The sequence below is a fragment of the Eumetopias jubatus genome, unplaced genomic scaffold (assembly GCF_037043125.1).
Source record: "Eumetopias jubatus isolate StellerSeaLion01/CBP00866 unplaced genomic scaffold, mEumJub1_p1.0 scaffold_7, whole genome shotgun sequence".
Taxonomy (NCBI): Eukaryota; Metazoa; Chordata; class Mammalia; order Carnivora; family Otariidae; genus Eumetopias; species Eumetopias jubatus.
The window spans coordinates 117,226,066-117,244,561 of record NW_028274813.1 but is presented as its reverse complement, the minus strand read 5'-3'; the positions used below and the strand labels follow the sequence as shown (position 1 = coordinate 117,244,561).

The following is an 18,496-nucleotide window of genomic DNA, read 5'->3' as shown; positions in this document are numbered from 1 at the left end:
CCTTTCATTGGAGAATGTTAATTGGAAAGCAAGATCTAGACACAAGGCATGCTTGTTGCTCCTGAGATGTGATTGATTTTAGGCCCCCTGAGGTAGATAAGACAAAACGAGGCAATGCAGGCATGTATCCTAACCCACGTGGACATGCATGCCTGTACTGATTCTGTATCTATCCATTTGCGTATATATTAAACAGGAGTTCATTGTGCTGTTTCCAACTCATATCCAGGACCACAGGGTTCATTTTATCCTTCACTTCTTGCTTATACTGAATAATTTTTGAATGTTTAACTCTTTTCTTTTTTAAGATTTTATTGACTGATTTGAGAGAGGGAGCACAAGCAGGGGAAGGGGGAGAGGGAGAAGCAGGCTCCCCACTTAGCAGGGAGCCCCACGTGGGGCTCGATTCCAGGACCCTGGGATCATGACTTGAGGCAGATGCTTAACTGACTGAGCCACCCAGGCGCCCCAATTTTTGAATGTTTAATAAACATTGCATTCCTGGAATAAACTCCACTATTATTATAGTGTATTACCCTTTTCATATCTTACTGGATTTCATTTGCTAAAATTAAAAATAAACCGGTGCGTTTATGTTCATGAGGAATATTGGTCTGTAGTTTCATTTTCATGCAACATCTTTGTGTTAATCTCATTATCAGGATAATGCTGGCTACATAAAATAAGTTGGGAAGTGTGTTCCATGTTTAAGCTTTTGGGAAGAGTTAGTGTAAAATTCATATTATTTCTTCCTTGCATGGCAGACTTTGCCAGTAAAGCTATCTGGAACTTGAGTTCACTTTGTGGAAGGGCATGGGATTGGGAATTCAGTTTCTTTCATAGGTATTTAGTAGGCAATTCGGGCCATCTGTCTTCTTGAATGAGCTTTGGTAGGTTTTATCTTTCAAAGAATTTATCCCTTTCATCTAGCTAGTCAGATTTATAGGCACAAGATTGTTCATAGTTTTCCCTTATTATCCTTCTAATGACTGCCTGTCTGCTGCATTTGTGCTGATGTCATCTTTCTAATTCCTAATATTGGTAATTTTTAATTTTTTCTCCTTTCCCCCCTTGGTTAGTCTGACTAAAGTCAGCTGTACTGGTTCTTAAAGAACAAGCTTTGCTTTCATTAACTTTCTCTATTTGTTTTTCCTGTTTTCTATTTCATTGATTTCTTCTCTGTTATTTCTTCTACTTTGGGCTTAATTCATTCTTTTCCCAGTTTCTTAAAGTGGAAGCTGAGGTCATTGATTTGAAATCTTCTTTTTCTTCTAATATATTTAACACTATAAATTTCTCCCCAAGTATCGCTCTAGTGACATCCCACATTTTATACGTTAGTTATACATTTTTTAGTTAGTTCAAAATACTTTCCAATTTCCCTTTTGATTTCATATTTGATGCATGAATTATTGAGAAGCATGTCATTTAGTTACCAAATAGTTGGGAATATTTCTGTTATTGAGTTATAATTTAATTCCATATTATGGTCAGAGTACATATTTTGAATAGCTTCATTCATTTTAAACTTTCTGAGACTTGTTTTATGGCCTAGGATGTAGTCTATCTTCATCAATGTTCTGGGTATACCTGAAAAAGATGTATTTTCTTCTGTTTTGGGGGGAATATTCTATAAATGGCAATTAGTTCAGGACAGTTGATAGTGTTCACATTTTCTATATCCTTACTGATCTTCTGTACATTTGTTCTATAAATTATTGAGAAAGGTTATTGAAATCTCTGAATATAATTGTAAATTTGTCTACTTCTTGTAGATTATATACATTTTATCAGTTATATTGATAAAATAATTCACATACCATACAGTTTACCTGTTTAAACTGTGTAATTCAATGGCTTTCAGTAGACTCACAGAGTTCTGCAACCATCACCACAACCAATTTTGGAACATTCTTATTCCCCTACATTCCTCTAAATCCCCACCCCTTAGCTGCTAGGAATGTAAAATAGTGCATTCCCTCTGGAAATAGTCAGCTCCTCAAAAAATTAAACATAGAATTATCATATTACCCAGGAATGTCACTCTTAGGCACATATCCAGAAGACTTGAAAACAGGAACCCAAAAATACTTGGACACCAGTGTTCATAGCAGCACTATTCACAGTAGCCAAAAAGTGGAAACAACCCAAGTGTCCATCAACAGATGAATGAGTAAACATGCTGTAGATATATACAATGGAATACTATTCAGCCATGAAAAGGAATGGAGTTCTTTTTTTTTTTTTTTTCAAGGAACATTTAATAACAAGGTGGATAACATACACTTATCTCACACGGTACTTTTATATCACTGAAGCTAAAGCAAAACATCCTTTTCATTGGGTAAAAACGGCCTGCTTAATGTGTGTACATTGAAGTGCAATTAAAAAAAAAACATTAATTTCAGAACTTCAGAATTTTAGGTGTCAGTGTTCTCTTTTTTTCATATGGGAAAAGAAAATGCTTTTGAAAATTATTTGAGGCTTGGACAAAAATTCCGTTGCTATATTCTTAGGATCACTCGTGGAGTCTTCATGATTCGGATGACACGAGGGAAGCTTCAAATTCAACCTTTTAGAGAAGACATTCCAGCTCGCATGATCTCATCAACCAGGAGTATGTTGGTGGCAATCACAGTGCAGGAGTGGAGAAGCTGTTTCTTTACACAATAGTTATCCCATATGCCTACTTCGGCTGCTACCATTGGCTCACCTGTGTTTAAGTCCACACCCACAAGTTGACCTGATTCTGAATGTTCCGCTTGAACTTTAACTAGTGTTTCCTGAAGGTCAAAACCAGAGTTCTGAGCAAGTACCTTGGGAATAATGAGTAATGCATCAGCAAACGCTTGAACTCCCAGTTGGGCCCTGCCCTTTACACTGGGCTTGTACTTAATCAAGGCTTCTGCCATTGCCACTTCCACTGCACCTGCACCCGGAACTACACAACCATCATCAATAGCATTTTTAACAGCCCTCAAGCCATCTCTTATTGCATCTTTGATTTGAGTGAGTGTGTGCTTATTTGGTCCTTTGATCAATAACGTGACAGAGCGAGGATTGTTACATTTCTCAATAAAAGTGAATTTATCTTCTCCCAATGTATATTCATAGACAAGTCCTGCATATCCCAAACAATCAGGATTTAGGTCATCAAAGGAATTTAGAGCTACTCCACCGCAAGCAAGAGTCAGCCTTTCCATATTTCTCCTTTTAGCTCTACGCAGAGCTACTATACCTTCTTTTGCAAGAGCATCTAAGGAAAAGGGGTCAATTCCCTTTTGATTAATAACAACGAATCCTTTATCTGAATCACCACAGACTTTCTTTTTCAGTTCTATTATTTTTTTAACTCTATCTTCAATGAATTTTCTTTCAGCTTTTACAAGTTTCTCTCTCTCTTCTGCACTCTTGTAAAAAAAGCCAGAATTCACTTCTGTTTTCTCATATTCCAATGACACATTGCATGTGAGGATGTATGCATCTTCTACTCTTTTTTTCATATCTGGATGCCGTGCCCCATGGTCCAAAACAAGACCTCTGATTAAGCTTGTATCAGTTTCAGATTTATGTTTCATCTCCATGATCTCAACCATGAAGAGGTCAATAGGTTCATCTTGTTTTTTAATGGCCAAAATGGAGTCCACTATGGCCTCTGTTAAGACATCAGCAAGTTCAGCATGCACTTTAGTACGTAGAGATGTTCTGGCCACATCTATAAGTGTTTCCCTGTCCATTTCTTTGCTTACTTTGACTTGTTCCAAAAACTGAAGTGCCTTTTCCTTTGCAGCTTCAAATCCTTCTGTTATTATTCTGGGATGAAGACCTTCAGAAATGTAGAGATCCGCCTGTTTCAGTAGCTCTCCAATGATTAGAACATTGGAAGTGGTACCATCACCAGTTATGTCATCTTGGGCTGTTGCTACTTTGGCTATTAAGGAGGCTGTTGGGTGTTGAATTTGCATTTCATGAAGCAGCATGTTGCCATCTTTAGTAAGCTTGATGTCTCCAGCACCAGAAACAAGCATCTTCATGGTGCCCTTAGGCCCCAAATTGGTCCTCAGCATGTCCTGCAGGCCCCGGGCCGCGCTGATGTTCACCGCCAGCGCAGCCTGGGCTCGGGCCACCTCGGCCTTGGGGTTCAGGGTCTTCACGGCCGCCATAGCTAACTAGCACAGGAAGAGGAGAAGAGCCGGCGTGCGGAGGGCCCAGAGCCCACTCAGCGTGTCCAGGAGGCGTTCGCTGCCCGGGTCTTCTAGGAATGGAGTTCTGATACATGGTACCATATTAACGATCCTTGAAAATATTTTAAGTGAAATAGGCCAGATACAAAAAGGACAAATATTGTATGATTCCACTTACATGAGGTATCTAGAATAGGAAATTCATAGGGACAGAAAGTAGAATAGAGGTTACCAGTGCCCAGAGGAGGGCAGAATGGGGAGCTATTGCTTAATAGAGTTTCTGTTTGGAATCATGAAAAAGTTCTGGAATTGATAGTAGTGGTGCTCACACAACACTGTGAGTGTCCTTAATGCCACTGAATTGTACACTTAGAAATAGTTAAAATGGTAAACTTTGTTAGTTATATTTTAATTAAAAAATTTACACTACAAAAAAAGGCAAATACAAAAGAATGCAGGAATGGCGAGAAGGGACAGAAAAATATAAGACAGGTTTGTCATAGGTGCCACCCCCTGCATTGTGTGCCTACCACGTGACTGGCCAAGTTCTGCTGGTGGGGCCGGGCTGCTCCGGATGTGGGTCAGGCATGCTGATCCAAGTAGCTAGGCATCTGCACAGTTAACTTTCCTGGACAGGTGGCAGTCCTGCAGTTTATGTACCCACTGGCATTTACTGCGATTGGGCCAGTGTTTCAAGTGGAGAGGTTCGTTGCTGGTGGTGGGCAGAGGCGGGTACCCAGACTGTAAGATTAGGAGAACCCCTTGAAAACTGATGCCAAGAATACCTTCAAAGAGGACTTCCCTGGGGATATTTTCAATGTGTCCACCTTTGACTTCTTCAGATCGGAAAAAAAAAACTTTGATTCTTAGAATCACTTACTTCAGCAATTCAAGGTGATATTGAATAAGTTAAGAAACAGCTAGACTTACCAGAACATTTGGAACTCAAAGAAGACAATGTCTTCCAGGTTCCTAAAAGCAAACTAATGAATGGCCACTGGGGAGAAATCATCTGTCTTATTTATTCATCCACTGCTTATAACTGTGCAACTTATTATGGTTATATTCCTAAAGCTGTGAATTGGTTTAAAGAGTATAATGTATTTACCACATTATGCTTTAAGTTAAACCCATCATGGGTCAGTACTAAAAAGAGACATCCTAAAATAAATCAAGATTTTTTTAATGTATATGTTAGTTAAAAACCCTTTCAAAGCATTCTAAAATATAGTACTAGAAAGGTCTTCAAACTGTCTTATGATGGAAATAAAATGTATATGTAACTATAAAAGGCAAGTTTTTAATTTGAGTTGAGAACTGTAAAATCCAGCATGGATGCCATTGAATAGTACGCGCTCTAAACAGAGAAGGCTTAGAAAAGCAAGTGCACCGAACAAAGCTTTCATGTTTATTACAAATGTAAGGGGAAAAATCCAGACTTTGTATTTTGTATGTATTTTGAATTAATGTTTTATTATTGACATAAAGACCTCTGACATTTCATTTTATTCAGTTCCTTCATGAGATCAAATCAGTGTACCACAGTCCATGTTGGTATAGATCTACCTCAATTCTAAATAATCTAGTTTCCCTCCTTCTTCCATGTTTTGTCCATATATATTTTTTAAAGATTTTATTTATTTGCCAGAGAGAGACAAAGCAAGAGAAGGAACACAAGCAGGGGGAGTGGGAGAGGGAGAAGCAGGCTTCCCGCGGAGCAGGGAGCCAGATGTGGGGGCTCGATCCCAGGACCCTGGGACCATGACCTGAGCCGAAGGCAGACAATTAATGACCGAGCCACCCAGGCGCCCCTCCATTTTTTTTAAGACAAAGTAAAATGACTTTTTCATTCCATAGGTCTCATTTTTGGGTTAATACTTCTCACTCCTTTGTCAAAGTACATATTCTTCAACATTTTCTTGACTTAGGTTCTTCTTTCCTTGAAATGACTGTCCATGTCAGTCATTGTCCATTTAGATTATTTTGCAACCATACTTATGAGAGATTGTTTATACCATTTCATCCTTTCACTGTATTAATGATGATGATCATGTATATCTGTACTGATTAGAAAAAAAAACTTTTGTCTTTAGGTTTCTTCGGGATTTAAATGAATAAATAGCAGTTCACTTATTTATCCAACTCAAAGAACACAGAATGCTTGTTTTCTCCTTGGGAAAACTATTTAAGAGCCAATTAAATTATGAAATATTTAGAAGGTTATTTATTTTACTGTAATGACGTGTTTCTAAGCAAGTCTAAGCTGTTATAGGTGTGTATGCACTGTAATTTGATGTCATTTTAAAGAGAGCTTGTACCTTGAAAGGCATAATAAAGTTGTAGTTAAAATATCTTCATACTGATACATTTTTCTTCAACTATTTGACTTTTATTTAAAGATTTTATTTATTTATTTGAGAGACAGAGAGAGCACAAGCAGGGGGAGCAGCAGAGGCAGAGGGAGAAGCAGGCTCCCCGCTGAGTGGGGAGCCCGACATGGGGCTCTTGATCCCAGGACCCTGGGATCACGACCTGAGCTGAAGGCAGACGCTTAATGGATTAAGCCACCCAGGCACCGCAACGATGTGATTTTTGATCACTTGAGTCTTTTTGTTTACACTGGTAGAAGTTTGAGATCACTGCATATTTAGAAGCTAAGATTACAGACTGCTTTGGGCTCCTGAAACAGTTGATTGTATCATCGTTCACCTTAGCGACAGATCTGGTGGGCATCTTGGGGCGGGGGGAAGAAATATATAGAAGATACCTTTAAAGGTGATGATATTATAAATCAGTTTCCCTAATTTGCATAAATTAATGAGCTGATTGCACTAAAGACATTTACAAAGTATACAGGAAAATATCTAAAACTGATGTTGAGGTGCCGGGACATGGATAAATGCAGCTGGGTCGTGTTTTCCTTTTTGGTGTAGGAATTAGTGGCAAACAGAATAGCTTGTGGCTTTTTCATTTCTTTTTAGTAAAATATTTAGAAATCCCAGGGCGCCTGGGTGGCTCAGTCTGTTAAGCCTCTGCCTTCAGCTCAGATCATGATGTATGGGTCCAGGGATGGAGCCCCGCACAGGGCTCCCTGCTCAGTGGAGAGCCTGCTAGACCAAAGAAGCTAGACAAAAAAAAAAAAAAAAAAAAAAAAAAAGCACTCTGTAAGATTGCATTTATTAAAATTATTTTTTAAATGAAACCGAATACACAGTGAGAGAAACAGAGCAGAAGTTGCTAGGACCGGAGAGGGAAGGGGCTGGAGGGATTACAGAGTACCCCAAGGAAGCCTTTGGAGTGATGGACAGGTTCACTATGTTGATTGTGGTGCTGGTTTCCTGGGTGCGTTCATATGTCAAAACTTACACCTGCCATATAACCCAGCCATTCCACTGAGTACCTACCCAAGGGAAGTACACAGGCCCAACTATAGTGACCAGAAGCAGGTCACTGATGATTCTTTACCAAGAATATAGTTTCTGCAGAAAACTCCATTAGGCTAATTTCTGTTTCTTGATGAGTTTTCTACACATTAAAGATGAACTACCTCCATTTTTTCCACTTCCATTTAAAATGTACTAAAATTATATTCATTGGGATCAGTTTTTTCTTTGCAAATATAAGATTTCTTATATTGGGGGTGCCAGAGTGGCTCAGTCAGTGAAACATCTGCCTTCGGCTCAGGTCATGATCTTAGAGTCCAGGGATCAAGTCCCACATCGGGCTTCCTGCTCAGTGGGGAGCCTGCTTCTCCCTCTGCCTCTGCGTCTTCTCTCTGCTCATGCTCTCTCTCTTGCTATCTCTCTCTCTCAAATAAATAAATAAATAAATAATCTTAAAAAAAGATTTCTCATATGGATCAAATTCGCAATTAGAACTTGTGCCTACACACATCTTAGGTCTGTTATTCCCGAATGCTCAGGAGTCAGGCTTTTACCACGTGCACAGGTTTAGCCACCGTCAAATCATTTTGTTATTGTTCCTAGAAATAAAAGACATTAAGAATTCTGTTTTTCTGAAAAATACTTATCATTTGCCTAAACCATCCCACAGAGAAACAGTGAGCATATCCCTCAGTTGCCTAGATGCCCCTTGGTGCTGGCTCATTGTACAGCCTGTCCAGTTTTCCCCTGTTCCTCTTGTCTCTGTGTGCAGCAGTATCTGCTCCGGGACCTGTAAGCCATTTTCAGGGTTAGAGTATCCACAGGGATATGAAGGCAGATCAGAGAGTCTCACTTCACTTGTGAACAACTTCATTCATAATTTAAAAAAAATGACAATTGGAACATCTATTCGTTTTGCAAAAATCAGTGAATTTGATATAAACCAGTATTGGCTTCTATGTGGGGAAATGAGTACATTGAGGGAAAGCTAAAGCAGGGGGCTAGATAACCCCTCCCAGGAAGGAAATGTGGCACTATATCTCGTAAGTACGCCTACCGCACAACGTAATTGTGAGAAGGTGAGTCCCTGTGTGCTAATACGAAAATAACTCTAATTTGCTAAATGAAACAGGAAGTCAGAGTACTATGAACAGTGAATAAGAAGGGTGTTATCCGTAAATCTATTCGTGGGCATGGAAAGTTTCGGAACATACACGAGAAACCACCAATCGGATTCTCCAGGCTCTACCCAATCCATGGCCTCCCATTAGTGCTCCCTGAGCATAAGCCCTGTCTCCCCAGGAAGGAGACCCAAGTGTCAGCGACAGATGACAGGCCCAATGAGGAGAGAAGGGAAAAGCTAAGGACAAGGATTTGAGCATGTGAAAGGAGAGAGTGCCAGGAGAATCCGTTCTGGATCCTGGGAAGCTCTGAGGAGGAGGGATGATCTGTAAGTGGAAAGAAACCACTGGTACTATAGCTCCTCCAAATTTGTCCCAAATCCTCCGCACCCACCCCTACTCCCTAGCCTGAGCACATCTTGCCACAGCATTCCCACCTGCAAGCTCCGGGTTCAGGACTGCCCAGGAAGGGTGAGGGCAGGTCCTGAGTTGCTGCCATGGCTGTTTCTGCTCTTTGGACCATGTGGCCTATGGCTTGGGGTTTGTCTCACTCTGTGACTGACATTGAGTTTTGTTCAGTGTTTAGAGGGTACCTGGTGTCTGACACCAGGGTACAGAGCTTATATACCCAGTAGGGAGATTAAGAAACTGACTTTAGAAGAGACAGACCAAAGCCAACGAAAGGAATCATGGACATGCCAACTCTAATCTTAGTAATGTTGGCTCTCAGTGAAGGCAGATAAAATTTGGTTTTTTTATTTTATTAAATGTTAATACACTACAGAGCCATGGGCCACCCAGATCAATTTGCAAGTCCTCTTCAGTAGCCTAGGCATTCCAGGGCTCATAAGTGCACAGATGATAGACACTCAAGTGCCCCTGCGTAAGTATAAGGTTACCCAGCATCTCATCACCAGCTGGCTCTAGAGCCCACATCTATAAGCATGTATGGCATGTCACACTCTGCTCTGAAAGCTTCACATCTGTCCTAATGTCATTGTCACACAACCCTCTGGCCATATTCCCAAGGCCACATAGCTGATGAGGGGCAAAGCAAGGGGTTTGTTTGAACCCAGACAGACTGACGAATCCTGAAAATACTCATGCCTGCTTCATCAGTCCCTGTTGCAGCCCCAGCAGGAAAAGACAGGGTCCTTGGTCTTCCTCACCCAAAGTTCCTCCCTCATGCTCCTGTACCCTATGCCATCTGTCTTTGCAACCAGAACATAGGACCATCTTGCCCTTGAAACCTGTGCACACAGTGAACAGGTGAACAGGTATGAGACTGTTGCTTGTTGCAGCAACTGCCCAGCCAGGAGCCCGGGGCTTTCTTTCTGGAGCCTGCCATCTTTAATCCTCAAGTGGCTAATCCAGCATTTAGGCTTGATCTTGGCCCTGACCAGAGTGGGCAGTTGACCTGAGGCCATCGAGATCTCTTTCTCAGGAATTCACAGATGGACATAAACAATTGTGGTTGAGGGCAGACTCCTGCCTGGGGTTGGCCATGTGGACTGAGCATCAGATGGCCACGCTACAAAACTTCAGACTGGGGTCATTCTTCCAATGGACTCAGACCCACACCCCTCCTTCTGAGTCAGCTCACCTCACAGAAGTGCTCTAGGGCCCAACTGCACTGATTTAATAAGCAGAGACTCTGAGTGTGAGATCCAGACCATACCTGGCCTGTCACCACAGATCGCCTTGTTCCAACTTCAAAAATCAAGATTTAGGAAACCAATGACCCCTGACACACAAGCATTTCCACCCTATTGGAGGGTGACAGAGGGAAGACAGATTTGCTGGGGGAGGGTTTGGATTGAGTTGGGGAGGGCAGGTAGGAAGAAGTCCAGAAATCATCCCTTCATAGATTAGATAGATAGATAGAGATATATTTTATATATCTATATTTATGTTTATATTTATTTATTTCATCTTTTTTTCTTGGGAGTAAAGGGCTCACTGGGTCTGTTTGGAGTGGGGTCAAATCAGGAGGCGGCGGTCTGTTCTGGGAGATCTGTGGTCTCCATTTCGTAATACCACTTTTCATTAGAAAAGGTCTTCCCCTTCAAGAACTCTCTGAGTTGCTGTAGTCGCTTGGCAACATAAAGTACTTGGGAGCTTACCGATGATAAGGGCCCTAGAAATATGGGAGATTCCGAGGCAGGGGGGAGGCTAGAGGAGGTGAGAGAGAGGTGGAATGGCTTGAGGTCTTTAGAGCCAATTCTGGGCAGGAGACTCAGAAAACAGCCACAGGGGTCTTGGGGCTGCAGTGTGGGGTTGGATGGTGGCAGGAGGAGGGAGAGTAGCCAAGGCAGGTCCAGTGATCCCAGGTGTGGGGAGCAGTGGGGGTCCAGGGGTGGAAGTTCTGGGAACTGGGGAGAGGCCACAAGATTTTGGGGGTACCCTGGGGGCTGTGAGAGTCTAAGGTGGAGGGGGGACCCTAGAAGAATGCCATGACAATACCCTGGGGTCTTTGGGGTCAGCCACAGGTGGGGCACCTCAGTATCTGTGGGAAGAAAGGGGTTTCTAAAAATTGGGACTTGATGTGCAAGAGGCAGTGAGGTCAGTCTCTAGGTGAGGGAAGGACCCCAGTGTCTGTGCTACGGGAGGCATAGGAGCGCAGGGGTCAGCCCTGGGGTCTCTCGGCTGTTGAAGCTGGGAGCAAGGATGCTCTGAGTTGGGGATGTGGGTCACACCCGTGAGACCCAGGGGACTACTAAGGCCCAAGCTTGGCCTCCTTCCTAGCCCTGGACAGAGGGAGACTGGATGGGGCTTGCTATTCAGAAGACACTCTTTCCACCCCCCGGAGGTGTCCCTGACACTTACTCACACGTGGCATTTCTTTGGCAACCACAGACACTGCCAAGGCCAGCAGAATGGCAGTTGTCAGCATCTCTATCATACTCCTGCCCCAGCCTGGCCTGGAAGCCCAGTGACCTCACACAGCTCTGTGGCCTCCTGACCAATCAGCATGGCTACATCCCCTCCTCTGCCCCCCAGTAGTCAGGCCAGGCAGGAGCCCTTTAGCTTAACCGGTTCAGGCTGAAACAAGATCCCAGCTTTCTGTACAGGCTCCTCTGCACCCCCCTGGGGGATGGGGGCTCATGTGCAGCCCCCTCCCTCTGTCCCAAGGCCAGGATCTTCATTCCCAGTTACCCTTCGAAGGTTCCGTATCATCTGAGGATCCAGTTTTGTGCAGTGTCAGGGTCTGCCCCACATGCAAGCTGCAACCACAGTTCCTGTTCCAAATCATGGGTTGAGGGGCAGTTCTGTCCCTCTCTGTGAAGATCATGCAGCATGTCAATGGTCACAGGGTGTCGGGCTCATCAGATTAATCGATCCTTAACACTGTGTAGGGCAAATTGTCTTTCCCTTTTCCAAGTACATATTATCAGCACAGTTTTCAAAGAGCCACTTTGAATTTCTCTAATTTAGGACTACAAAGCCCACCTTTCTATTCACTGCTAGTATCACAAGGTCTGGTGTTTCCTACCTGAGTGTCTCCAGGGCTCCTCTCTGGGACCTACATGCAGGAAGATGTGTCACCTATAATTGAGGGTCAGGAATTCTCACCACAATCACCTGAATATCCTGAGGTTTCATTTTTTCTGATTGTCAGGAGACGGCATCTCACCGATGGGAGGATGCTCACCTCACATACATGCATGTTAAGAAATTTCACCTTCCTGTAGGAGTGTGAGGAGGTCACACCTCCACTTGCATGGAGGGCAATGTCCCCTTCTCTCCCTGAGTGTAAGTTCTCCAACAGACCATCTGAGCATCAAGAGGTTGTCCCTTGCCTACCTGCGTGTCAGGATACCTCATATCTTTTCCTATGTGTTAAGACTTTTCAGATTGTCAAATGAGCTTTCTTCTCCTACTAACTTCTCTAACTGAATGTCACACTTTCTAAGCTCACATAACATTTAGGAGGCCACATGCCCTTCAACTGAATATACAGTAGGTCTTATATATCTTTATCTGAGTATCAGGAGCCATCATCTCCTAACCCTACCCCTAACCCTACCCCTAACCCTAACCATACCCCTCACCCTCACCCTCACCCTAACCCCTCACCCTCACCCTCACCCTCACCCTAACCCTCACCCTCACCCTCACCCTCACCCTAACCCCTCACCCTCACCCTCACCCTAACCCTAACCCTCACCCTCACCCTCACCCTAACCCAGGGCTGGTCCACAGACAATCTGGAAGGCCAGCTCTCCAGAGGGCTGGAGCCAGAGACTCCCTGAGCCCAGAGCGAGCCCTCCACTGCCTGCCCAGCCACTCACTCACCCCTGAGCTTCATGATGGCCTGTTCCAGTCCCTGAAGGTGAGCTGGCCGACTAGGAGGGGAATCCAGCTGGTGTGACAGGCCGTAGTTACAGGACAGAGTGACACCATGTGAGCTAGCAGGAGCCACACTCTAGTCTCCCTCACGGAGCCGGCTCGGGAGCAGGAGTCTGGGTGCCCTAGGGGCCAGCACACAGCAGGGTCTGTGCTGACCAGGCAGCCGTGGCCCCCAGGGACAGTCCACTCTGCCCTCTCCCCGCTCCTGCCTGGCCTCACCTCTCCTCACTGTGGGGCTGCAGGACCCGGAACCAGGCCCCATAGGGATGGCTCGGTTCCAGCTTGTAATGATTTCCCAGCCCCTGGAGCAGCTGGATTTCCTGGGGCTGGAGGGAGGACGGATGGCAGACGAGGACTGGGCTGGGGAGGATGCAGGGCCTTGTGGAGAGTGAAGGATGGGGTAGGGGCTGAGTCCTGGGGCCACTGCTCGTGTCTACAAAGGGCTGAAATCCCTGAATGCCCACAGGGTCCCTCATTATTGTAACAACCCCCTTCACACTCGGGCATCCTGCTGGTGGGCCCCTCCTCCCCGGCCTCCTTCCTGCCCCTCTGACTCCAGCAGGGGCTGCCTCTAGGGACAGGCTGGACCTCTGTCCCGGCTCCTGCCAGGAAGACAAGGCAGAAGGAGGAGAGGAGAAGGGGAAGGGGCAGACTGATCTTCTCCCTGTCCTGAGTCGGCCTCCACTGATGCCTCCAGGTCCTCTGGCCCAGCCCTGCACTTAGCTGGACCCTGAGAGGGAGTCTGCATTCCAGGGCAGCTGGGTGGGGGGTATTCAATGACCTGTGCGTCCCCAGATATCCTATTCACCTGGCCTTTCACCCTAAGGCCTGCCGCCCAGGGTAGGTGTGGTTGTGGGGCCCAGCGGACTTTGGGGCCACAGAGCAGTTGGCTGTGGTGAGGAAATGTGGGGGATCCGTCAGGTGCAGAGTCATGGGGCTCGTGTACATCCACCGCAGGGCTGGGTCACGGTACAGGTGCTCTGTGCAGGTCCCCTTTGCACACCTGGCCATGACACACCTGGCTGGCCCTCTCGGTAGGGAGGCCTGTGTGCCTGGTGCACCTGTCCCCTACAGACCCCTAGAGAAGCAGCCACCTTCAAGCGTTTCCATGTCCAACCCTCAGGGACAATTGGGAACATGGGTCAAGAGAGGCAGGGACTGGCCCAAGACAATTGAGGGGTGCAGAGCCCAAGGAGCAGGGCTGCTCTCCAGTCCTGGGCCAGCCCCAACCCTCCCATGAGGGTCGCTTTGGGGGTGAGAGCCCCTCAGATCCTCGGGGAGAGCTACCCACCCCGTCCCATGTGGGGACATGACCTTGGCATCCCCAGGCATGTAGAGGCATGCGCACCTGCACACCCACCCACACACACACACCACTCTGACTGCCCAGCTGGGGGTCAGAAGGGGAGGACACCCAGGGAGCGAGGTGGAGGACAAGGGGGAAAGAAGAAAGAGGTTGGAGACAGCTGGGCCATGGGGCAGGGCATCAGGACTCCTGGCAAGGACCCAGATCCAGAGCATGGGGAGGGGAGATGGGCCAGGCTGATGGTCAGAGGTCCCCAAGGGGCCCAGGGGGTTGCCAGGGCACTGGGAGAGGACAGGGTCTGGGTTCCGGTGTCCACCACCACCCTGGGCACTTGGGAGTAGGAAGAGATACCCACCCCCAAGTCCAGAGGGGCCACAGCCCAAAGGCTTCAGCTTCCTCTGCTGTCACTTGGGCTGCAGAGATGCAGTGTCCCAAGGGTCCCACAGGCTTGTAGAAAAAGCCTGTTGGCCTTGGATCTCCATCCCTGACCCACTGTGCTCCCAGTGCTGGGAAAATGCTTTCTACCCCCTGGAGGTCCTTCTCAGCAGAGGACACACTGGGGCTTGGGGGGCTGAGGACCTGGCTACGCAGAACGTGGCAGAGCACAGGGCCACCAGTCTGGAGACCAAGGTCAGGGCCCTCCTTGTGGCAGCCTCAGAGTCCCCATGTGGAAGAGAATCCAGAATCACTGCTCTGGTCAGGGTGAGGAGGCCTTAGGAAGGAATGGAGCACCAGGACCAGAGAGGGAAACAGGGACAAGGGAGGCTTCTGAGGTTTCTCACATCGCCCATGGAACCCACAGATCCTGCTCCTGGGAGAGACACAGACACAGAGACAGAGAAGGAGACAGAGAACGAACACAGGACAGAGGGAACCAGGAGAAGTCACAGACTTTCCTCCACCAGCTTGGAAATGACATCCCGGCATTTTGTGCCATTCCAATCCTGAGAGGGCCGTCACACAGGCCATCCACCCTGGATGGGATGGGATTCCACAGGGCTGTGTGACCAGGATTCAGGGGTGCCAGGGGCCACTGTGGGGACTGCCCAGCACACGGGCACAGACGAGGCCCTGGGACCCGAGCCTAACCCTAATGGGAGCCTCTAGAAGTCCGTGTTGTGAGAGGACAAGGTCAGAATCAGTTCATTACTACCTTCCCACGGGGGCTGGGACACAAGCGGGGGGGGGGGTGGCTTTGCCTGGACCCCAGAGCAGGCCCAAGCCCCTCTGAGCTGTGTTCCATGCCAAGCCCAGCTCCTGGCCTATCCTTGCTTTGCGAAGTATGCATCAGCCTCCTCTGATAGCAGGTACGGAACATGTGTAGACGTCCTACCCTTGATGGTGTAACTAGAAGTAGAAGGCAGAATACCCCGATGTGCACATGGGGAGCTTTGGGAGACCTGTCCAGGGTCACAGCTCTGGGCACGCGGAGGAGCCAGGTCTGAACCCAGCTCTGTGCCCTCACAGTGGGGACACCAGATGCACCCAGGCCTCCTGGGGGCTGTGGGTGGGCTGTGTGGGTGTAAATGTACAGATGGGGCATGGGGGAGGGTGAGCACTGAGCAGCCGGGGAGGGGGGCGTTAGGGGGGCTCTTGTGTGAGGTGGACGTTGGGTAAGGGGATCCAAGGCAGTGGTGACTTCATTTCCCTGACAACAGAGCCCAACAGAATTTGGAACCCCGGTAACCAGGCACCCACATTCCACAGACAGCCCCCTGCCCAGCTCATTTCGTTGGAGATCCTCAAACCAAGATGTTCGCATGTTGCCTGCCGAGGTCTGGAGGCTGCAGGCTGAAGATAGCGCGCCCTGCAGACGCTGTCCCCCGCTGGGGATTTCCTGTCAGGGCTCCCCACCGCCGCTGGCCATTTGGCCGGAAGGACAGAAAGGTGACAGCAGGAGGCCCAGAGCCGGCCACCCAGCCCCACTCACTCTGATGACCTGTGTAGCCCCAGGTGCCCTCCCTGTGTGTGTGTGTGCGCGCACGTGTGGATGGGGTGTGTGTGTGTGTGTCTGCCTGTGTGTGCATGTGTCTGTGTGTGGGTGCACGTGTGTGGATGGGTGTGTGTGTGTGCGCGCGTGTATGTGTGTGTAAAGAGGGGTCATGCAGGGTGGGGCCACCCTAGGCAGGAGCAGGCTGATGAGGGGTCAGATACCCAGTGGGCAGGTCATGTTCAAGGTCAAGGCTGGCTGTGTGGGATGGGGTGTGTGGGCGCTGCCCCTTCTGCCCGAGGTTTATCCCGATAGCACTGCAGGGATGGGTCACTGCATCCCGGGTGCAGGGCTGTGCACGCACAGGTCTGTGTCTGATCTGGGAGCAGCAGGGGACTGGGCAGGAGGACAGTGCGGATGGCCAGGCAGGGCTGTGACGCCTCGGGGCTGGCTACCGGTCCCTGTCTTTGCAGAAGGCCACGGAGGACATGGAGAGGCAGCTGGCAGACATGCCCTCCTCTCTGACAGAGGGGTTGACCCCACAGGCATCCCGAGAAACAGGTGCTGGGGATTGCCGGGCAAGACCTCCAACACCACGCGGGCCACTGTCCGGTGGTCCAGGAGCCGGAGCCCACGGAGGCCGAGGCCGAGGGTGAGAAGGCCGGGGCTGGGTGTTTGTGGTGTGTGGGGACAGGTCGCTGCTGGCCCCACAGGGAGGAGCCCCCAGAGGCTGGTGTGGGGCCACGAGCAACGACTGGGCACAGAGCACACAGCGGGTGGACTGCAGTTGGGGAGACGTCCCCGTGAAGGTTCCTTCCCGGCTGTGGCTTCTCTGGGAGGCCCTGGGCTGGGCTCTGTCTCTGCAAAGGCCCACGGAGAGCAGGCACGGGGGTGAGCTTTTCTCCTCTCACAGCTGCTCCACCACCTGAGGAGCTAGAGCCCGATCTGAGGGGAGGGCTGGTGCCTGCAGTGACTTCAGGAGGAGACCAGGAGCCGGCAGGTGACCCGGCACCTGCCCACGGAGAGCCTGGTGCTGTCCAGGAAGAACTGGCACCTGCTCCTGCGCCAGCCCCTGCCCCTGCCCCTGCTACAGTTCCTGCCACTCCCCCTTCCCCCACCCCACCCCAGCCCCTGCCTCGGACCCAGATCCTGACCTGGCTCCTGCCCCTTCCCTTACCCCTGCCTCTGCCCCTGCCCCAGCCCCTGCCCCTGCCTGTGCTCTTGTTCCTGCCCCTGCCCCTGTTCCTGCCCCTGTCCCTGCCAGAGCCACTGCCCCTGACCCAGATCCTACCCTTGCTCCTGCCCCTGTCCATACTCCTTCCAGAGCCACTGCCCCTTCCCCTGCCCCTGCCAGGGGTCCCGTTCCTGCCCCTGACCCAGATCCTGTCCCTGCTCCTGCCCTAGATCCTGCACCTGCCACTGCTGCTGACCCTGTCCCTCCCCTTGCCCCTGCCCCTGTCCCTGCCCCTATCCTGAGCCCTGCCCCTACTCCTGCTCCTGCAGGGCTCCCACAGCCACATCCGGAGCCCACAGCCCTGCAGGGAGAGCTCCTTGTACAATCACCCTTACTTCCATCGCTGGAACCCGAGAGCCCGCCCGATTGTTTCATGCCCTCCCCCTGTGTTCTTTCTCTCTGGTACATATTAACTGTTATTTCATCCTTCCATGTCCTATATACTGTTTATTATTTGTTTTAAATAAAATTACTTGTTTTCAATTGAACACGTCTTGAGCATTAAGTACATGCCCAACGCTGTGCCACCACACCCCAGAACATTGCCGCAGAATATCTCATTCCCCAAAGGAGGCCCCGAACCAGAAGCCCTCCCTGCCCGTTACTCCTCCAGCCCAGACCCCGGCGACCCCTAAGCTGCTTTCTCTCTCTGTTCCTTTACCTATTCCTGATGTTTCTGTAAGTGGACTCACACAATAGGGGCCTTTGTGTCTGCCCCCCTATTTTCAAAGGGGACTCTCCTTTCCTTCTGTGTTTATTTGTCATAAAATTTCCCTTCTTTGATATTGAAATCCCTGACGGATGACACATCAGATGTAATCATAGAGGCAACTTTAGGATTTATGGGGACAATCTTGGGGCCGAGACCCCTGGTCCTGCTGGGACGCCACAGCCTGACCCCAGACAGGACAGGGCTGGTTCCTCCTGAGACCCACACAGAAACCAGGGAAATGCAGAAAGCTGGAAGACACACCACAAAGGGCAAAAG

At 48.4% G+C, this 18,496-nt stretch overlaps 1 pseudogene; it reads right to left on the bottom strand.

The window, feature by feature from the left end:
• Positions 1-2,243: 2,243 nt before the first annotated feature.
• On the bottom strand, positions 2,244-4,247 carry LOC114203657 (T-complex protein 1 subunit zeta pseudogene; annotated as a pseudogene).
• Between the last annotated feature and the right edge of the window lie 14,249 nt (positions 4,248-18,496).